Below are 18,069 nucleotides of genomic sequence, written 5' to 3'. Positions count from 1 at the left end.
TACATTCCCTACAGCCTCTTCTTTACCTGACTTGCTATTTACTGGTAGCTGTGCTGGTTGATCAGTAGCTGCAGACCTGTGTAGCAGCATCTCCAAGGCCTTCCAGTCCTGGCAGTGTCCAGTGTCCTTCCACGTCTTCCTGCTGTGCATCCACCTGCCCCCCTCAGGGAGCAGCAACCCCAGCCCACAGCAGGCTGGCACCAGGCACGGGGCACACAGGCACAGGGTACAGCCAGAGACAACCTCCATGTGCCACACAGCTCTGCTGTCGTACACACCCGTGTGCCAACACCAAAACCACATGTCCAGAGCTCTGTCGGCCCTTCTGCATCCCCACCCCGTGTCCCTGTGGCCATTGCATTCCTTGCTGCAGGAACAGCTGGCTGAGGGCCAGAACCTGCTCTTGCTTTTTCCGCTCTTTCCTTCCTTCCCTCCTTCCTTCCTTCCTTCCTTCCTTCCCTCCTTGGGCTCGCTGGGTGTGACAGTCCGAGGGTTGTTTATTGCCTTTGTTTCCCCATCTAATCAGATCTCCTTCCCTGACATTATGCAGCTCAGCACAAGCACTCCAGGTGGGATGAATCCAGTTCAGTGCCCTGCTCCCACCCTCTGCTGCTCCTACCACTAATGAACTGCAAACAACCATGTTCCCCATGTTCAACCTTCACCCTGTCCAATGCATCCATAATCTAAATATAGGCCATAATTATTCCGCCGGCGTCTGTTGGCCCATTGACAGAACTGACAGTGGCAGAGGTCGAGAGACCCTTTGCACCTTTAATATATTCCCTTAACCATTTCCCTGCCACTGATTGTTGCAGTCTCCCTAACATTCAGTAAATGTCTGGGGTTTGTTCTTTGGCTGATCCAAATCTGTTCCTTAGTCTGTCTGGTTCCTGTACCACTGAATGCTGATTATTTTCTTCCCTCTAATTGGGACACTTTGTTTGTTTATATGGTTGTGCAATCAAAATGTGAACCCAGGATGCTCTTTTCCAGCTGATGACCTGCATCTCCCTGAGATGCAAATCCCAGTGCCTGAGAAAATGAGTGCAGGAATCGATCTCCTGGCCAATGCACTGTTTCCATGTTGGAAGCAGAGGCACTGACTTTCCATATTATTATTTTTATGGCCCTATGGAACAAACAGTTGAATATGGTGCTATGAGAGTGAATGGTGGGGGGAGAAGCTAATTTGTGCTGTAAGTAATTTGATCACAAATCATTTAGAGAATGTAAATTGTAGGGCAGAGATGTCACTCCAGGCAGGAGGTCGCCTGTGTCACCTGTCAGACAGTCCCCAGTGGCGATCATGAAAATTTCTTTGTGGGATTATTAATAAATAAACATAATGCTCTGCATTTCTGCAGCACCTTTCAGGGCAGGGACAGAAAGCACTTCAACATTAAGAACTACGCTCTGCAATTATTTTAACTTCCTTTCAAAATATTACTTTAAAGGTTAAATTTGTAATTTGTTTGAATGTTTGAGTGTTACCATCACAAAGTGGTATTAAATTTAAATGACACGATTTCCACCTCCACCTCAGCTCATGTTGAGGTAAAGTACAATCTCCATTTGACATCTTGATGAATTAAGTGAAGAGACAAGTCCTTAGTTCTGAGACATACGTTGTTTGCAGTGCTGTAGCTCTTGGAGAGCGTAACAGTGGTTGGGAGTCCCATGTGCTCCTACAATGGACAAAGTTTTTGCCCCACAGAATTTATAGTTCAGTTCAAAACAAAGAATGGCAGCAGAAGAGAAAGGAGGAGGTGGTTGGATGAGACTGTTTCGACCCCCTGTAAGTGTGGGACATCCCCCGTGGGACACGGGGCTGTGACCCAGGATTGCCGAGCTGCTGTTCAGTGTGTGCAGGGAGGTATTGCTGCTCCTCCGGAGGAGGGGCCTGGCTGTGCACCTCAGTGTGTGTGTCCCTGGGGCTGTTAACGGGCCACAGAGCACAGGGGCAGACAAAGCAAAGATGGAAGAAGAGCTGGGGGTGTTGTATGATCCCTGTGTGTTAGGCCACCAATAGTGCCGCAGTTTTCATTTGCATTCTTTTGTCCCTGTGGATCCATATGATTAGTCTGAAATGTAAAACTACCTGCAGCTTTCTCTGGGCAGGAGTCTCCTTTTGTCCTGTGTTTTTCGTACAATGCCAGGCACAGTTTGGGTCCTGACTCTTGAGTAGGACCCAAAAATCCTTCAGCGTTACCAATCAATACTGCTCCCGTTGAAGTTTACGGTAAAATTCATCCCACTTTCTGTAGGTGTGAAATGACACAGCATTGGTGCTACAAACCAACCTTTGGAGAGGAGGAGGAGAGCAAATCAGGAAAGAAAAGTATGACCCAGAATAGATTCCTCAGAAACTGTTCCCCGTGCGAGGGGCTGGGGTGGGAAGGTGCATGCCTGCAGCGTCTGGCAGGGTCACACTCGTAACATCTGGCTGTGAAAGCTGGAGAGCTCTGCCAGCTCCTTTGGAATAACAGCCCGAGCTCACGGAGACGGAGCGGAGCTGTGCATTCCTGCAGAACTCGCCCAGAACACTTGGAAGGGGTCACCAGCAGGAATGTCAGGGAAAATAGGGGAAGGGCCTAGGACTGTTAAAGCCAGAGCTGCTCAATCTGGCTTCAATTGCTCTTCTCCTTTTCTACTCTTCTCTATATTTCTTTCTTCTCTTCTCTGGCTGTGCAAGGGGAGGCATTTGAGCCTCACTAATGACCAGACACTGAATAAACAGGGGCCAGCTTGAGGCAGTTCATTAAGAGAATAGGGGAGACAGAGCAGTAAAGCTCATGCCTTGCTAACACAATAATGAAGTAGTTAGAAGGGTTTATCTTTACTCACAGCTTAACATATGGTTTGAGTTCCCACCTGAGCCCAGGCCCTGCTGATCCGTGCAGCTCCACGGCTCCGGCCCAGTGAGCCACATCCACAGCCTGCCCGGAGCAGTGAGAGGGAGGCAGTGGGGCTGAATGAAGGTGTTTCACAGCCCAGCACCAAGGGCAGGGTGAGCTGTGACCCCGGGGCTGTGGCAGCTCTGGGCTCACACAGCTGGAGCAGAGGGGCAGTTACAGCAAGGGAGCTGCAGCAAGGGAAGTGCAGGAGTCAATATTCATCCATATATTCATGATCTGTAGGCTCGGGTGCTGTGATGCTCATTAGCTAGGCATGACCTTAAAAACTGCAGTTGATTGAGAACACGGCAGCCCATCTGCTTGGCAACATGGGCTGCTGGGGGCCTCACCCCAGCACTGCCCCCTGCACTGCTGCTCTGCTCTTTGTCTGAATACAGAGCCGAGGGCACAGACTTCCCCTCCAAACCCTTTGCTGGGGCTGAGACAGGGCATTCCCAACTCTTCCTCTCCCAGGAGCACAGGGAGTGATATCTGTGTGTACAGGACACCGAGCTTACTCCATGTCCCAGCTCCAGCTCTGTGCAGAAAACTTCCTCCTTCTCCCTCTCGCCCCAAAATAAGCAGCAACCACAATCCTGGGTGCCTGGAAAACTCCATCTTCCACATGCCCCTGCACAGAGGTGACACCGTGAGCTCCCTGGGGTTGGGGTGCTGGCAGTACCCCCCAACAGCTCCACAGGGACGGCCTGCACGTAACAAGGACAATGCGCTGGGGCCAATGCCGAGGTGTTCCCTCCACTGGGGTGAAACACCTCTCCCAGCTGTCCTCTCTGTACAGCAGAGTGAGCAAATTCATGAATGAAAACTCACAGTTTCCTGCTCTGTGAGGAGGGGACAACAGGCCTCTTCCCCTTTTTCTGTACCGCCCCACCCTGGCTTCAAGTGACCAAAGAAATGAATGAGAACTGTCTTCTGCCACTTCATCATTTCAAGCACACAACCACCAGGGAAGAGGAAGCAGTGTTCAGTTTTCTGTCCATGTGAAAAATCCTTCTGCTCCTTCCTCCAGACACCTTCCTAAGCCTGTTTTTGAGCACCTCTTCTTCTTTAAAAGAAAACGTGTCTTTCTTCTAAGCAATTAAACTCTATAAAAAAGGCCATTTTCCCCATCATAGTTTCCCATCTCCCCTTTCCTGGATGGCAATCACATACTCCAGATCTCATGCTGGGGAGGATATTCTGCCACTGGTCACATCTGGTTCCCTGATGAGATCCGCAGGCGCGGGGCTGGAGCGCTGCCTGGCTCACGTGGCAGCCCTCGGTTGCCTTATCTTCCCCGAGCCCAGCGCTTTTTAACCCCCTGGGTTGTGTTTCTGCCCTCTCTGAGCACACTTATCAGTTAGAGACTAAACTGCTGCACGAACGCTCATGAGATCAGTCCACACATCTTAACCACGGTAAGAAAGAGGTGTTTCTGTGAGCAATCTGGCGGAGAGATTGCGCGCTGCCTTTCCCCTCGTTCCATGCTGGAATGCATTCCTGCAGCACTAATGCCTCCTCCGGGACCCCAGCCCTGCCGAAAGCCGAGCCTCGGGCTGCGGCCGCTCCACGGAGCTCAGCCCGCTCCAGGGATGTGAGGGGACACGCTGCTCTGCTGGGACAGGGGACCACAGCCTGCCTGCTCCAGCTGCTGCTGCCACGCTGACCCTCCTCAAACACAACCGTCCTCCTTTGAGGAAGAAGGTCATTTTTTGAGGGTTTTTTTGTTGCTTTTTTTCCCCCCATGAAAATACCTTCGAGCAGAGTCTGCTCAGTGTGTGCTATTAGGAATGGAAAATAAATAAGTCAATAGGCATATATTAAGTCAGTAGGGCCAGGAATTCATCGATAACAGACTGAGGATGAAGGATACAGTGACAGTTGCATTTAGCTCTCAGAATAAAGTAAATCAATCAAATTGACTGTATGTTGATTCAAAATCCTTAAAGATTTGGGTCAAGATCGTTCTAGTTTTCCCAAAACGGACTTGTTACTGGGAATCTTCATACCACAGGTAGTGCAGGAATGTTGCTGTTCAATCTCCTCAGCCCCCACGGACACTCTGTGCTGGCTCCCTGTGCCTGGCTCTGTTGGAACAATTCCCATGAAGTGGCCCCGCTGCCCTGGGTCAGTGCTACAGCGTGGGGCTGGGAACAGTGAGGAGGTGCTGGGTGCTCTTCAGCCACGTCAGTACTGGCCACGAATGCTTTAGAGGCATAAAAGACTATTTCTTCTTATTTTAGGTTAAAAATTAGGTTATTTAAAATACTGTTATTTATGTACTTCTCCATTCGTCGCAGGCCTGCAGTAACTACTGAGAACCCCTTTGGACAGTTGTATCAGTGGGATTTTAAGTCTTGTAGGTTAAACTGTACATCAACCCATCCTTGACCTGTATAAAATAATTAACTGATTAAATGGAATGGGTAGCAGGGTCTGTGAATGGTGCAACCCTCATTTAGATGGTGCATAAAATACGTTTCTTACACTTCAGGAGACTTGATCTCTGGCTGTTCTCACAGGGACAGAAACAAGAAAGAAATAAACATCTTCTGAAAGTTCTCACTTGAGGGGTTGTTTAGAAGAGAATTTCACACAGAACCACAGCACAGATATGAAAGAGAGTCTATTTCTGTCAAGACTTAATTGAGGAAATTTAATTTTCTTTCTTAACTGCATTGCTGTTGATAATTTAAATTAATTCTGTCTGGTCTGTCTAATTTAGCCATGAAAAACCATGATCTTGGAGCTGGGCACAAGAACGTAGCAGATTTTTAAAAACAGCTTTTCTGAATAGAAAGATGGTAACTTATGGCAGCCTAACAAAAGATATTTTTTGGTTATTGTTTTGATGTAAAGCACTTAAAATCTTCTACCTCAATCCACTGACATTCTCATTTTAAGAGAAAGAAATGCATTTTTGCAAATGGCACATCAACAGACCTTGGGAAAATCGAGTTTGGAGAAAAAAAAATTGAATTAATTTTGTTTCTCTAAGCGCTTTCCATGTTTCAGATTTTGCACTGATAGATTGATGATATGATTTGCTTTAAAACCAGGTGGCCTCTTAGTTTCCATCTGTTGTGTCTATTGCTCTGTCTCTAGTGAGAAGCACTGCAGAGCTGTGCAGGCATCTGCACCCCGGAGAGGAACTGTGCCATCAGAGAGGCTCTGGGAGAGAGAATCCACTTTTACAGTGTCTGAAAGGGGAGAAACTCCAGCCTCCGGACCCTGTTTGTGTTCACCCAAACTGAATCCACTGAATGTCCATCAGCTTGGTGTAAACAGCTTTACACCCAACCCAAAAGGCAGTGACATTTCCAGAAGGAATAGTTCAAATCTTCCCAAACCACCTGAATATCCCGCAGTTTCTGGTCTCTCTGGATGCTGGAGGTGGCACTGCTTTCGCAAGAATGTTTTCCTAAAAGTAGGAGTTTTGACAGATAAAAGCCATTTGAGTAAAGACCTGCCATGATGTTTCGGGTTCTGCAAAACACAGAATGACTTTGGAGCTTGAAGTACGTCAGTGGAGTCTGCTGGAAAAAGTGACTATTTGAACCGAAATGTCTCGGGCAGCAGGTTCCCCCCAGCTCTGGTGTGGGCGTAGGTGATGCAGTGAGTGGAGAGAGAGGCGGCAGCACTTCCCTGGAAGCTGCATGTTCGGGAACTGAACTCATCTTCAGGCACAGGGTGCGGACCGGGCCTTTCCTGCTGCTCCCGGGGAACGCACACAACAAACCCTCGGTGCTGCGGGGAAGGGCGTCACTGTGTCCCACTGTCTTCTCCAGACAGCTGCAGCACACCTGGAGGAATCTGGAAACACGGAGAGGCCCAGGCACGGGACACACGGGATGAAACCGCAGCCCCATCCCGGGTGCCTAGAGCTTTCCCCATCCCTGCTGGGATCGGCTCCACGCTCATTGCTTGGGGCACTTCAACCCGTCCGGCTTAGGGGACTGATTAAAAAAAAAAAAAAAAGGCATTAGAAAGTGTTCTCTTTAACTGGCAGAGGGCTGGTGGAAATGGTTCCAGAGGTGCACTCGTGCACCGCTCCAGCTCTCGCTGGCGGTAGCGCCGAGCTGTGCCAGCGCGGGGAGTTCCCCGCGAACATCCTGGCAGGAGTTTGACAGAACTGACACTTGTCCAGCCGGGACCGATCGCCCTCCTCCGCCGGGACCGCGGGGGAGCCTCGCTCCTTCCGCTTGTGTTTAATCACGTTCGCTTTCAGGTTTGTGTGCGCCTGTAAAAAAACCTGTTGAATTTCAAACTGAAATGCAGCTCGCCCCGAGCACCAGCGCCGCAGCCGCAAAGCACAGCGGTTTGGATTCAGGGTTTTCCATGCGAAGCGCTGGATGGATGTGGGGCCGGACCCGTTCAGGCCGGTTCCCGCAGGAACTCGGCGGTGCCTCTCCCGGCTGTCCCGCGATGCGGCCCCGGCGGGAGCGGGTCGCGGGGAGCCCCGCGGGCACCGCGCCGGCCCTCGGGGCGGGGGAGGCGCGGGGCAGCGCCGCGTTCCGGGGCAGGGAGCGCAGCGCGGCCGGGCCGGGCGGTGGGGCGGGAGGCGGCGGGGCCGGGCCGGGCCCCAGCGCCCCCCTTTTCCCCCGATGCCCCCCCGTTCCCCAGCGCCCCCCTGTCCCCCCGCGCTCGGGGTGCGGGGCCGGGTGCGGGGGGGTGTCAGGTGGTGCCGAGCGCGCACGCGCCGCCCCGCGCGCGCCCCCCGCGCGGCCCCCGCCCGGCCTGCGTGGCAGCGGCGGCGCGCGCGCCCGGGCGGGCGGCGCGTGCGCGGGAGCGCGGGGCGGGCGCGCGCCGAGAAGTTCCGTGCGGGACGCGGCGCCGCTCGCTCGGTCCGGAGGGGCTCCCGCACCCGGCACCGCCACCGCCCCGCACTGTGCGCCACCGCACCGCCACCGCCCCGCACCCGGCACCGCCACCGCTCCGCCACCGCCCCGCCGGGCCGCAGGTGAGCGCGCGGGCCCCGCTCCGCCGGGCCGGGCTGAGCCGGGGCTGTGCCCGCCGCGGGCCCCGGCGCCGCGCGGCCCCTCCGGGCAGCCCCGGCCGGGCCGGGCCGCGGGGCCGGGCGCGGTGGGCGGGGGAGGCCCGGGCGGGAGCGGGGGGCCCGGGCCGCGGGGCCCGCACGTGCCCGGGCGGCGGCGGGAAGGGCCGGGAACGGCCCCGCACCGCGCGGGTCGGCACCGCTCCCGCAGGACGGGGATCCGCCGGCCCGGCCGCTCGGGCAGAGTTAGGACCGCGATACGGACACGCATGTTGGCGCGGGCCGGTGTCGCTCGGAGGCTTTGGGGAGGTTTGGGGGGTTGGTTCCATTTTAGCCGCTCCGAGCACACGCGCCCCGGCCGAACCGTGCGCGGCCCCCGCCCCGCCGAGCTGCCCCCGCCGCCCGGCATGTGCCGGTCCCCGGTTCGTGAGGGTAACCAGGGTCCTCCTCGGGAGGACTCCGGGAGCTCCGGGGGCTGGCAGAGAGACCCGCGGGAGGCCCCGAGATCCTGCCCGGCTGCCTCCCGCAGGCGTTTCCTGAGCCCGCAGCTCCCGGCGGTCCCCTGGTCCCGTACCTGCTTCTGCCTCGAGAGGTGGGAACTGCGGGGTGACCCCAGCGCTGCGGGGATTGCACGCATGGCTCCGGAGAGAGCACATGGTAGAGCTGAACTAGGAAATACCATCTTTTCCTCCCCCAACATGTGCCTCCCTCCAAAGTGTGATTTATGCTTGTTTAGAGTAGCGGTGGATCTCTGAGCCCATCTGTTTGTCTGCCTGTTCACACACATGGAATCTCTCTGCCTATGGTGATTGCCTATGGCGTTATTGCAGGAGAAGTAGTTTGATAGGAAATATTGTAGCAATTACAAGTCCAGTGATGCGAGTTCCTGACACATTGTGACTGCCTTGCTGTCAGCTCTGTGTCTCCTTTAAAGTTCATTTTTGTGAATCACTGTAAGTAACCGTTTAACTTCTGCCGCATTTCTGCAGCTTTTGCGTTTGAGTCGTCTCCTGACATTGCGTCAAACTCTTTCCACTGTTATTTTTTGACTGTCGACGTTTTTTGTGACACTCGTATTCTGTTAAGCAACAACAAAAAAAGAAGGAACTCCTTTTAGATAAGGGTGTTGCTGCCCCTGTTTCCTCTGGCTCTGAGCCTTAGAGACCTAAAAAAAAGGGGCTGTGAGGAACTTTTGTTATGATGGAAAAAGAGCATTTTCTGTGGGAAGTGAGATTTCTAGACGGAGCGTGAGTGACTGCTGTCACCCCAAAGGAATTGTCAGAGCAGAGCCAACCTTTTGCTTTCCTAACACCTGTGATGTATAAGACGCTTCTGCTTGTTTCCTTTTCCCCTCCTTCCTCTGGAATTCTGTTTCTTGACAAATAGGTGTTTTATGAGAGAGAACAGACATAATTGGAATGTGAGTTTTAATGTACCTTTTCAAATTCTTCACTGTTCATTTTGTCGGGCAAAGAGCAGGTGAAGATGAATAACTTGGACTCCAAGCCCATACTGGGAAACAGGTTTTTTTGGTTGTACTTGCCTTCTGTGAGCCTGCCTGAAAAGTTTCGTGTCAATCTATAACACTGAAATGTACACTGAAAATGTTGAGCTTGCACTGGCTTTTCTCATTTCATGTGGTAATGGAGTCTGTACTGGAGAAAAGAGGGGGAGATTATTCTGAGATTTCTCCCGCCCTCTGCTTTTGGGCTTTATTCACTCCTACCTGTTGGCCTGAAGGCCTCTTGCAATGGCTTGAAAGAGTTTTTTGTGTACTGAATGAGCTGTTGCTTTCTCAGAGTAAAAAATAGTGCCCATATTTTTGTTTGTATAGGGATAGGGGCCAGAAATACCCGTGTGGGTTTTCCTCCTGCTCTACCCTCTTAGCTGTAAAATGGGGTGGTTACCAGCAAGTCCCCCTCCTGTGCACCTGCAGCCTTCCAGATGTGTAAAAGACTAATTAGTGGATGTATTTTAACATCTTCTCCTCCTTTACACGGTGCCAAATATATTTAACCTCAAGGCTCTGAGAAGTGTATCACAACAGCCCAGCTGGCAGTACAGACCAGCCCCCGTGACTGGGGCAGGAGGGAGAAATCAAATGTGTTCAGACCGAATTTAAAGCAGGAAAATGGACTGTCCTGGAGGAGCAGAGGAAGATTTCACAAATGAAATTACAGAAGTGGGAACCAGTGAGACCTCTGGGGCTTGTAGGGCTTTTACTCTGTCCTAAATGAAAGCCTGGTTGGGATCCAGTCCTTATGGAAAATGAATTTAACTGCCCAACTTGTGCTTCAGTTTTTGTCACTCTAATTCACTTTTCTTAGATATTCTTGTTGCAGAAGAGGTTATGATCTCATGGTGATCTCCAGTAAATGAGAACAGTAAGTGCATGGAACTTCATTTTACAAGTTGGGCTCATCTTCACCATTGAACGATCATCGTGTTTCTAATTGCAACTCCCACAGTTTTGCTACAACTCAACCCTTGTACAGACAGACAGTGCTCTTGGTTCTCTGGTTTGAGCACAGAATCGTGATTGAGGAAGTCAAGAGCAGCCATTCTGCCTGTGACACACACTCCTGCATTTGTGTGGTAAACTCACTTAACCAGTGTGTTTTCCCTTTGGTGGGGACACGGTGACTGACTCAGTGTACACCTCTCCAGGTACTGGGCTGTGCTGTGTGTGGCATTTGGCAAGAAAAGGATGACCCACTGTGGCCCTGGTTCCAGGACAGGCAGGAGGCTCCACGTGTCTGTGCTGCACTCCTGGACTGGACAGGACAGCCTTTCCCAGCACAAAAGAGTTAAAGATTGTCTAAAATGGGCAGAATGAACACTTTGTCCTGTTGAAGGCAGAGGCCTTGAAAATAGCTCTTTCTGTTGCTAGATGGTGTTAATGCTGTGTTTATTGTACTCACCCTGCCTTTGCAAAGCTTTTCGTGCCAGCACATGGCAGTGCTCAGCAAGCTCGTGGGCGTTTGCGTTGGTGGGTCTGTGAGTGCAGCAGATCAGTGCAGTTTGTCTGGGGCTGAGCAGAACACACAGCTGGGGTGTCGGTGCTGGGCAGCCCCGGGATGGCCGAGCTCGCCCCACACACTGGGGGCTCTTCCCAAGCTGTGTCCTTGCCTTTCCCAGAGGGGACTGGCACATGGAGGGATCGGAGGCTGCTGCAGTGCAGGGCTGGGCTGTGTGCTGGGGGAACCTGCTGGCCCCTTCCCTGCTGCTCCTGGGGCCGGGGAGTCTGTTGGCTGCAGAGCATGTTGGATGTGATGGCCTGGAATGGGTCCCTTCCACTCGTGGACTCCACGTTCACTGCAGAGCTGTGTCTCCAAAGGGAAACGGGGCAATAAGTACAGTCTCTAGGAGGCAGAAGAAGGGTGTGTTCAAACTGGGAGGTGATGTTGGTATTTTTCCTTTTGAAGAAAAAAACCCAGAAACCAAAACATTTGCATGCAAAATCTAGATTTAGGTCTTCAGCACTTTGAAGTCACAGTGTTTTTTTCCCAGCAGACTGGAATTGCTGCAGTGTGTCTAAATTACGTAGAAAATGGAGGTGTATAAAATATTTTTTAAAAATTTCCTTGCAGGTTTGGGGGTGTGTGTGTTCCTACAGCCAGGTTGGGAGCTGCTGTCTTTAGCTGGCTGAAATGTAGGACAGGGAGGACCCAGGAGGTTCTCTGTGTGGGACCAGGTGGCCGTTCTAGAGCTTGTAAGTGAAGTTTTGTTTAAAAACAGAAGAGCACAGGGAGTTATTTTTAATAGTGGATTGAATGCAGAAGTCTGTAATGCTGTCAGATCCTTTTTGTGGGTAAATAGGTCTTTTTCTATCTTGGCTTATTTTTTATATGCATATTGGATTGGATCAAGATTACTTCGAGTCCTAACCTGTGCTAAGTATTTCAGCATCTGGACTGGCTGTAAGCACCGCTGCTGTCCGGGCAGGAGCAGTCTCTTGGATTGCTTTTTAACATTTTAAAATATTTCAGAAAAAAGTATATTTTTTTATTCAGTTAAAAAGTACATGTGGTTTCCAGTGTTTAGTCTTGTGGCATGGCTTATTACATGGCATGATGCAATAAATTGCAAATAGTTTTATGGTGTCAGTGCAATTAAAGAAATTAAATTTCTAAATTGTTTACTTCAGCTCGGTGCTACTTTAAGTGTCTGCTCTCAGAGATTCCAGGCAGTGAACAGCTGCCTGTCGCAGATGGGAGAGAAAAAAACCTTCCCCTTAGCTTCTTACTCCTAAAAAGGTTTCCATATAAACCCAGTAGTAATGTAATACAACCTTTTAGTCAAATTTGAGTTTCCCGTTACACTTTAAGTGAAGCGACAGCGGAGTCGGATCTATTTGAAACCCGGTGGTGTAAGTGAATGCGACTCGAGGAATTTCGGGCTCCAAAGCATTCTTGAAAGCTCTCAGATGCTTGGTGAGCAGGCAGAAGGCATTATTTATTGCATCTCAAAAGGAAAAACGCCTTGCAGGTAGTGCAGGACTCCTTGTTGTGTGCTGTGTTTTGGGAAGGTCGGGTGGTGTTGTCTGTCCTGTGCTTGCGCTGTGTTTTACCCAAGGAAATCAGGTAGTTTAGAAGCTATCAAGGAAACAAGCAGCAAATCCACATCTTTAATGGAGTCCAGGTGCAATGAAGTCTGAAAAAGAGCAGGTTTGGGGCTGAGTGTTTTCTGCTGAGATCTCAATATGGCAGGAGTGGAGCTTGTGCACAGAACTGCACAAAGTTAAGTGTGAGATTGTGAATTAGATGTGCTGATTTATTGCTCCATGAGCTAATTCACCATGACAATTATAAAACTTATTAAAACAGTTATGACATGCCTGATCACAAAGTGCAGGAGTGGTAAGATCGCTCTTTCTAAATGAAAAAGTTGTTGCTGCTGGCATCCAGCTTTTCCCCTTATGGTGGTTTCCTATCTTTTTTTTTAACCCCTCTGGACTATTAACAGGCATTTTACAGTCCCAGGCATTTCTTAAAGTTTTTGTGCTTACTGGCTTTGGGTAACTTTGTTCTCCAGTTCTGGACTCCAACCTTTGTATTGTGCTTGCCATGATGAGTCAAAGGAGGTGTCAGCCCATCCCTGCCCTTGGACAGACCTCGGGCACCAACCCAATGCCTTTGCTTTTTAGGAAGGCAGTTTATTTTCTCATTTTCTCCCAGTGTTGGCTGGTTTGGGTGGCAGTGTGAAGCTGCTGTGCTGGCTCTGTCGGGGTGGCAGTGCTGTGCTCTGTGCTCAGGGCAGCGGGGTTTGTGGGGCTGCCCCTCCGCACGGGGTTTGTCTCGGTGGGGGGATTGTTTCTGTAACATCAGTTGGACGTTTTGTTGAAATGTTGTTTTTCCAGGTGTGCAGACGCTGCTGATGCTGTTCCAGAAAGCCCTTTGGGAAACGAGCCTCCTGGTTAGAGGGAAGGGACAGTTCCCAATCCCGTGTTAGCAGTGGCAGGGCAGGGTGGGAGTGTGTGAGCTCAGACCCCCGAACTGAAGAACCCAGGGGCAGTAAACCCGAGTGTGGCACTGCCAGAGAAAAGGGCAGAGCTCCCCCTCTGAGCAGGGGGTGATAAGCTCTTCCCCCAGGAGCGGCTGTCCTGTCAGCAGCATCCCCACAGCCACGGCAGCACTGCCAGCACACAGCCGAGGGACCCTCCCGAGGGGTCTCATTTCAGTGCATCCCCCCACCTTTGGGGCCCCAAAACCCCGGTTATTGGATGTGGTGGGACCCCCAGGATGGGCTGTGCTGTCCCCCTGGGGGAGGCTGTGGCCATGCTGCTGCTCCCCACACTGTGTGCAGTGAGTCGTGATCTCCTCCCCTGCTGAGGGGCATCGCAGGGGGCAGAACCCGCTGCTCAGGGCTGTGACCCTTCCCAGCCCAGCCTGCTGACAGAGCAGGTGCTGCTCCACACCCCGGGCAGGATTTGCAAGTGTTTCGTTTTGCAGAGCTCGGTGACAGATCCTGTTCTCGGGTTCCTTTTGTCCTGGGGCTCTGGGAAGCCCACTTGCTCCGCGGTGGGAAGTGTCCCCGGGCTGCTGAGAGCTCGTGGCGTGCCTGGAGTGGAGCTGGGAGGCCACAGTGACAGCACAGAGGGGCTGCATGGCTGGGATTGCTCCCTCCGAGGGGGCCCAGCCGTGCTCCCTTCCCACACAGCCCTGTCTCCTGCTCCGGTGGGGCAGGCAAACACAAGTTACAATATTTCCTCCTTCCTTAGAGCCAACTGTCCTCTTTGACTCGGGAGAGTAACTTTTTCCTTAACTCAGTGGTTTTTAAACTGTGGAATTGGAGATGAAAATTGCTGCAGATGGTGCAATAATTGGGGAATGTTGACCTGCAGCATGGATTGCAACTTCACAGTACATTCAATACAATCCTTCCAGGAATTTCACTTGAAGTGTCTTGTCCTGTTCTTAACCTTGTGGACACTTGTTGCTGCCATCCTGAAAAGGTGTGGGTTTTCTCCTCGTTGGAACATTTTGTTTCCTGCAAAGGAGCACTCTCAATGTCAGGCCTGGCTTGGAGGGTCTGTGGTGGCTCTGGTTCTCGAGGTGTATGTGTGTCATTACTGTGACAAGAGAAGGGGCTCAGGGTAGAATAGATATCAAACATGAACACAAACATCCCTTCCTCTTTCATTCATGGAGGTTCTGCTTCATTCTTTGTGCTGTTGGTGTTTCATCAGTTCTTCTGTCAGAGCTGTGAAAAAATGAGCCTTGAAAACGTAAAACTGCAACAAAAAACCCCAAACAACCTTCAAAAGGTTTTAAATATATATGAATGTATTCCAAGGAAGCAAATAAGTCACAACTGCGTGTCTGTGCTACCCTTTAATCAGTTGGGAAACCTAAGTGGTGACTCTCAGCTGTCAGCGTATTAAGAACCAGCCCTGCCTTTTGTGGAGTCTGTATATACTGAACTCAGGGCCGTGGAGTAAATATTCTTGCTGTGTTTTCATAATCATTCCACTTAGAGTAAGCGCTGCTTGGGTGGGTATTACAAACCTGTTAATCTTTATGGTATTTATAGGGTAATTTTTAACTCCCTTGAGCTCTTTACTTCCTTGTGGGTCAATTACTCAATTTATAACGTTCTGTCAGATGTAAGAACTTTACCATCCGAGGGTAAACAGTGCTGGGATGGTTCTCTACCTGTGTTTGCTCTCAGTTCTTTGTATGTTAAGGTATGCAATAACTTACTCTGTGACTAACTTGCTGGGATCTCCTTTAGTCCCCCTGGTTTGTGCTCTGAAGGGGCTGTGGTGACTCACTGTAGCAGGGCAGGTCCTCCCCGTGCCCATGGCCTGTGCCTGTGTGGTGAGACGGTGCCGGCCCCATCAGTGCCTGTGTGCTGACCAGGGCTGGGGGAGTCCCAAAGGCAGCTGGGGGGGAGAACAGAGCTGTCTTGGGAAGCAAAATCTACTTTTCCCAGCTCCCTCAAGGTGAATTCCTGTTCTAACAGCACAGGATCAGTGTGAGATCACTGTGGGGTCTTGGCAGTCAGGGGCAGGGAAAGAATGCAGGGTGGGCAGAGTAGAAGCCTTTTGTTTCCATGAGTAAGCTTTTGGGTTTTAATAATCTGATACTACTCAGTTTGTGCTTCAACATTGAAGCTTATTAGAGTAATAGAAGATTGTTATAGAGGGCAGAATACAGTGTGAAATGTGATTTGTCTCTTATAACTAAATGTGCAAACTCTGTATAATTTTCTTGAAAGGTTAATTCCCAGCTTCTCTTCAGAACATTCTGTGCAGGCCTTTCTGTAGGGAAAAAAAAATTGGACCCAATTTAAATAGACAAGTCTTGTGAATCCTGAAAGAATTTGGGCATTTAGCCCAGGAAAGGGAGAGTTCTCTGCAAGAACTTCATTAACCCTGTCTGTCATCAAAATAAGTAATAAAAGTAGCTCTCCAGACGTTATAAAGAACAGACCCTCTTTGTTTTACCCTGTGGTCTTGATCTGCAGGTACTGGTGAATCATTCTTGTTCTGAAAGGACAACTGTGCCCATGCAGGAGGGGAGATGGAGATGTTACCTACAGGGGTACAGAAGGGGGGGGATGAACTGAAGAGCTGCATTAATATTTGGAAAACTGGTGCTGTTAGTTCTGGATGCTCAGGAACGTGCAGGGAAGTGACTTTTATTTAGAAGCAATATTGATAATAGTCTTACTTAGCATATTTTGGGGTGGAAAAAACACAAACGTGTTTCCAACGTAGCTATTTTTGTCAGTAGGAAAACATGAAATCCTTTTACACCAGGAAGAGTTTGTGCTTCCGTTTGGCTGTTCCCTGCAGGATCCAGATGCTGTGCAAGCTCTTCCTGCAGTGCCAGCATCTGGTGCCTGCAAGGTCTGGGCAGGGTTTTATGGGGCGGCTTTGAAGTTGCCTTTGGATTTGGATCACATGGATCTTTGGATTGGCTGGGCTGCACAGTTCTCAGCATCATTTCCTCTTCCTTCTGATTATGGGAAATGTGAATACTTCAAGCTGTTGTCCTGATGTTTTGAAGTTGGGTGAATATGTCTGTATCTTGCTCCGTTCCTTTTCCCTGGATTTGGGAGGGATCTGGTGTCTATTAAAGACTCACATTATTGGCTGTAGGGAGAAGCTGCACGAGCAGAGTTGGTTACAGCAGGTTCATGGATTTTGAGCCCATCTGACACAGGCTTGCTCTTGTACTTTGATGTGCCTGAGCTTTCCTTCAACATTTGAGAAATTACAGCAATATTTCAGAGGTATCTTTGTGAGGTTTGCTTAATATTTCTCGAGTGCTTGGAATTGTGCTAACTAAAAGGTATTTATCCGTGCTGAGTGGTGGTGTTTCCAATCAGGTGTGTATATAAATATTTATAGAAAACTTTGTTAGGGTTTAAGGTCGTGTGTTTGTTAAACTTTCTGAGAACAGGCCGTGCTGAACAGATCCCACATTTGGGGTTTGGGGTTGTAGCAGCAGAGCTTGTTTAGATTTTTTTTTGTACTTTGGATGTTACATCTGATTTTATCTTAGTGGCTTGGGCTGGTCTGTTTGCCTGTGCTCCTGTGGGAGGTGGGTGGTTACAGAAGGTGTCTGACGGGAACAAGCTGTGGAAGTCGTTTGGAATCTTGGTTGTGTCTGGTAGAAACTTATTTTAGAGATTGGCTTAAACGGGAGGGTTTCACCAGAGCTTGGGAACAGCCAGACTGCCCAGCTGCTGGAGTTTGGACCTCCCTGTCCCAGGGTTCCTGGGTGCTGCAGGGAGCAGGGCCGGGGGTCACACGGGGTTGTCTGTGCCGGGGGCTGCGAGGAGCCAACCCCAGCCTGGAGTGGGGCTGCCAGGGCTGTACAGGGTGTGTGTCAGGGCTGCAGGGATGGGACCTATTTCAGTTATGAGTTAATGATGTGAAAATGTCTGGCAGTTTCTGTGAACATATACATTATGAATATATTCCCAGCCTATATTTAATCTTTCCTTCGTCAGAAACGAATGAATTCCAAGGAGGATAACAGAAATGTTCTTAAATAATTTGGCTTCGTGTTGGAAAGCTTTATTGCATTATAAATTAAAATGTGAGCATGCTGTTGCATGCTTGGTAAGCAATACAGTAAAATTCCAGGTAGATTTAGTATGTGTTTATTTTTAACACGTGTTTTGTTAGCAGCAGTGGTGGCCTGAGAGGTCTGTCTGCAATGGTTCAAAGGTTGTAAAAATGAATATAGTGAATCTTTCAGAGGGCTCAAAATTGCAACTAGGAGAATATAAATTAAGGTATGTTGGCTTCTTTATCTGAAACATATGTAAGTAAAAACTAGTTGGGGAAAAATGCAACCTGCTGTTGCTGTAGCGTGGCCATGGTATTATCTCTCTTCAAAGGACCTGTTGTCACTTCAAATGGTGCTGACTGCTGTCCATGCTCAGTTTTGGACGGGAATATGGATTTGGTGTTTACACCTCACACAAACATCACACATAAATATTTACATGTGATGTTGCACTAGGAAATTCCATGCAGTGAAATGAGAGGTAGGAGTAGTCCCATTAGGCTGGTGAGAAGGAACATTTACCTGATATCACACTGATTATTTAGTCATAAATATAAATCACCAAGTACTCCTGGCACTGATCCTGGGACTGTTTAATAGGAGCCCAGAGAAACCATCCCTTGTGACGGATGGATCGAGCTACAGAGCACCTGAA

At 50.1% G+C, this 18,069-nt stretch overlaps 1 protein-coding gene and 1 long non-coding RNA gene across 3 annotated transcripts in view; one reads left to right on the top strand and one right to left on the bottom strand.

Moving 5' to 3' along the window:
• Positions 1-4,717: 4,717 nt before the first annotated feature.
• LOC135424908 (uncharacterized) lies at positions 4,718-8,713 on the bottom strand. Its single transcript, XR_010435418.1, has 2 exons — positions 8,465-8,713; positions 4,718-6,853 (listed from the first exon to the last, which is right to left on the bottom strand). It is a non-coding gene; the product is annotated as an uncharacterized LOC135424908 (long non-coding RNA).
• NEK6 (NIMA related kinase 6) overlaps positions 7,673-18,069 on the top strand; it is a 45,543-nt gene continuing 35,146 nt past the window's right edge. The window contains exon 1 of one of the 2 annotated variants that reach the window (XM_064676550.1): positions 7,673-7,857. The gene's annotated coding sequence lies outside the window, so the exon portion shown is untranslated. The remainder of the gene's footprint in view (positions 7,858-18,069) is intronic. The other variant, XM_064676549.1, reaches the window with a different exon arrangement.

This window comes from Pseudopipra pipra, chromosome 20 (assembly GCF_036250125.1).
Source record: "Pseudopipra pipra isolate bDixPip1 chromosome 20, bDixPip1.hap1, whole genome shotgun sequence".
Classification (NCBI taxonomy): Eukaryota; Metazoa; Chordata; class Aves; order Passeriformes; family Pipridae; genus Pseudopipra; species Pseudopipra pipra.
Note: the sequence above shows the minus strand (reverse complement) of the source record. Positions and strands in the feature narration are given on the sequence as shown.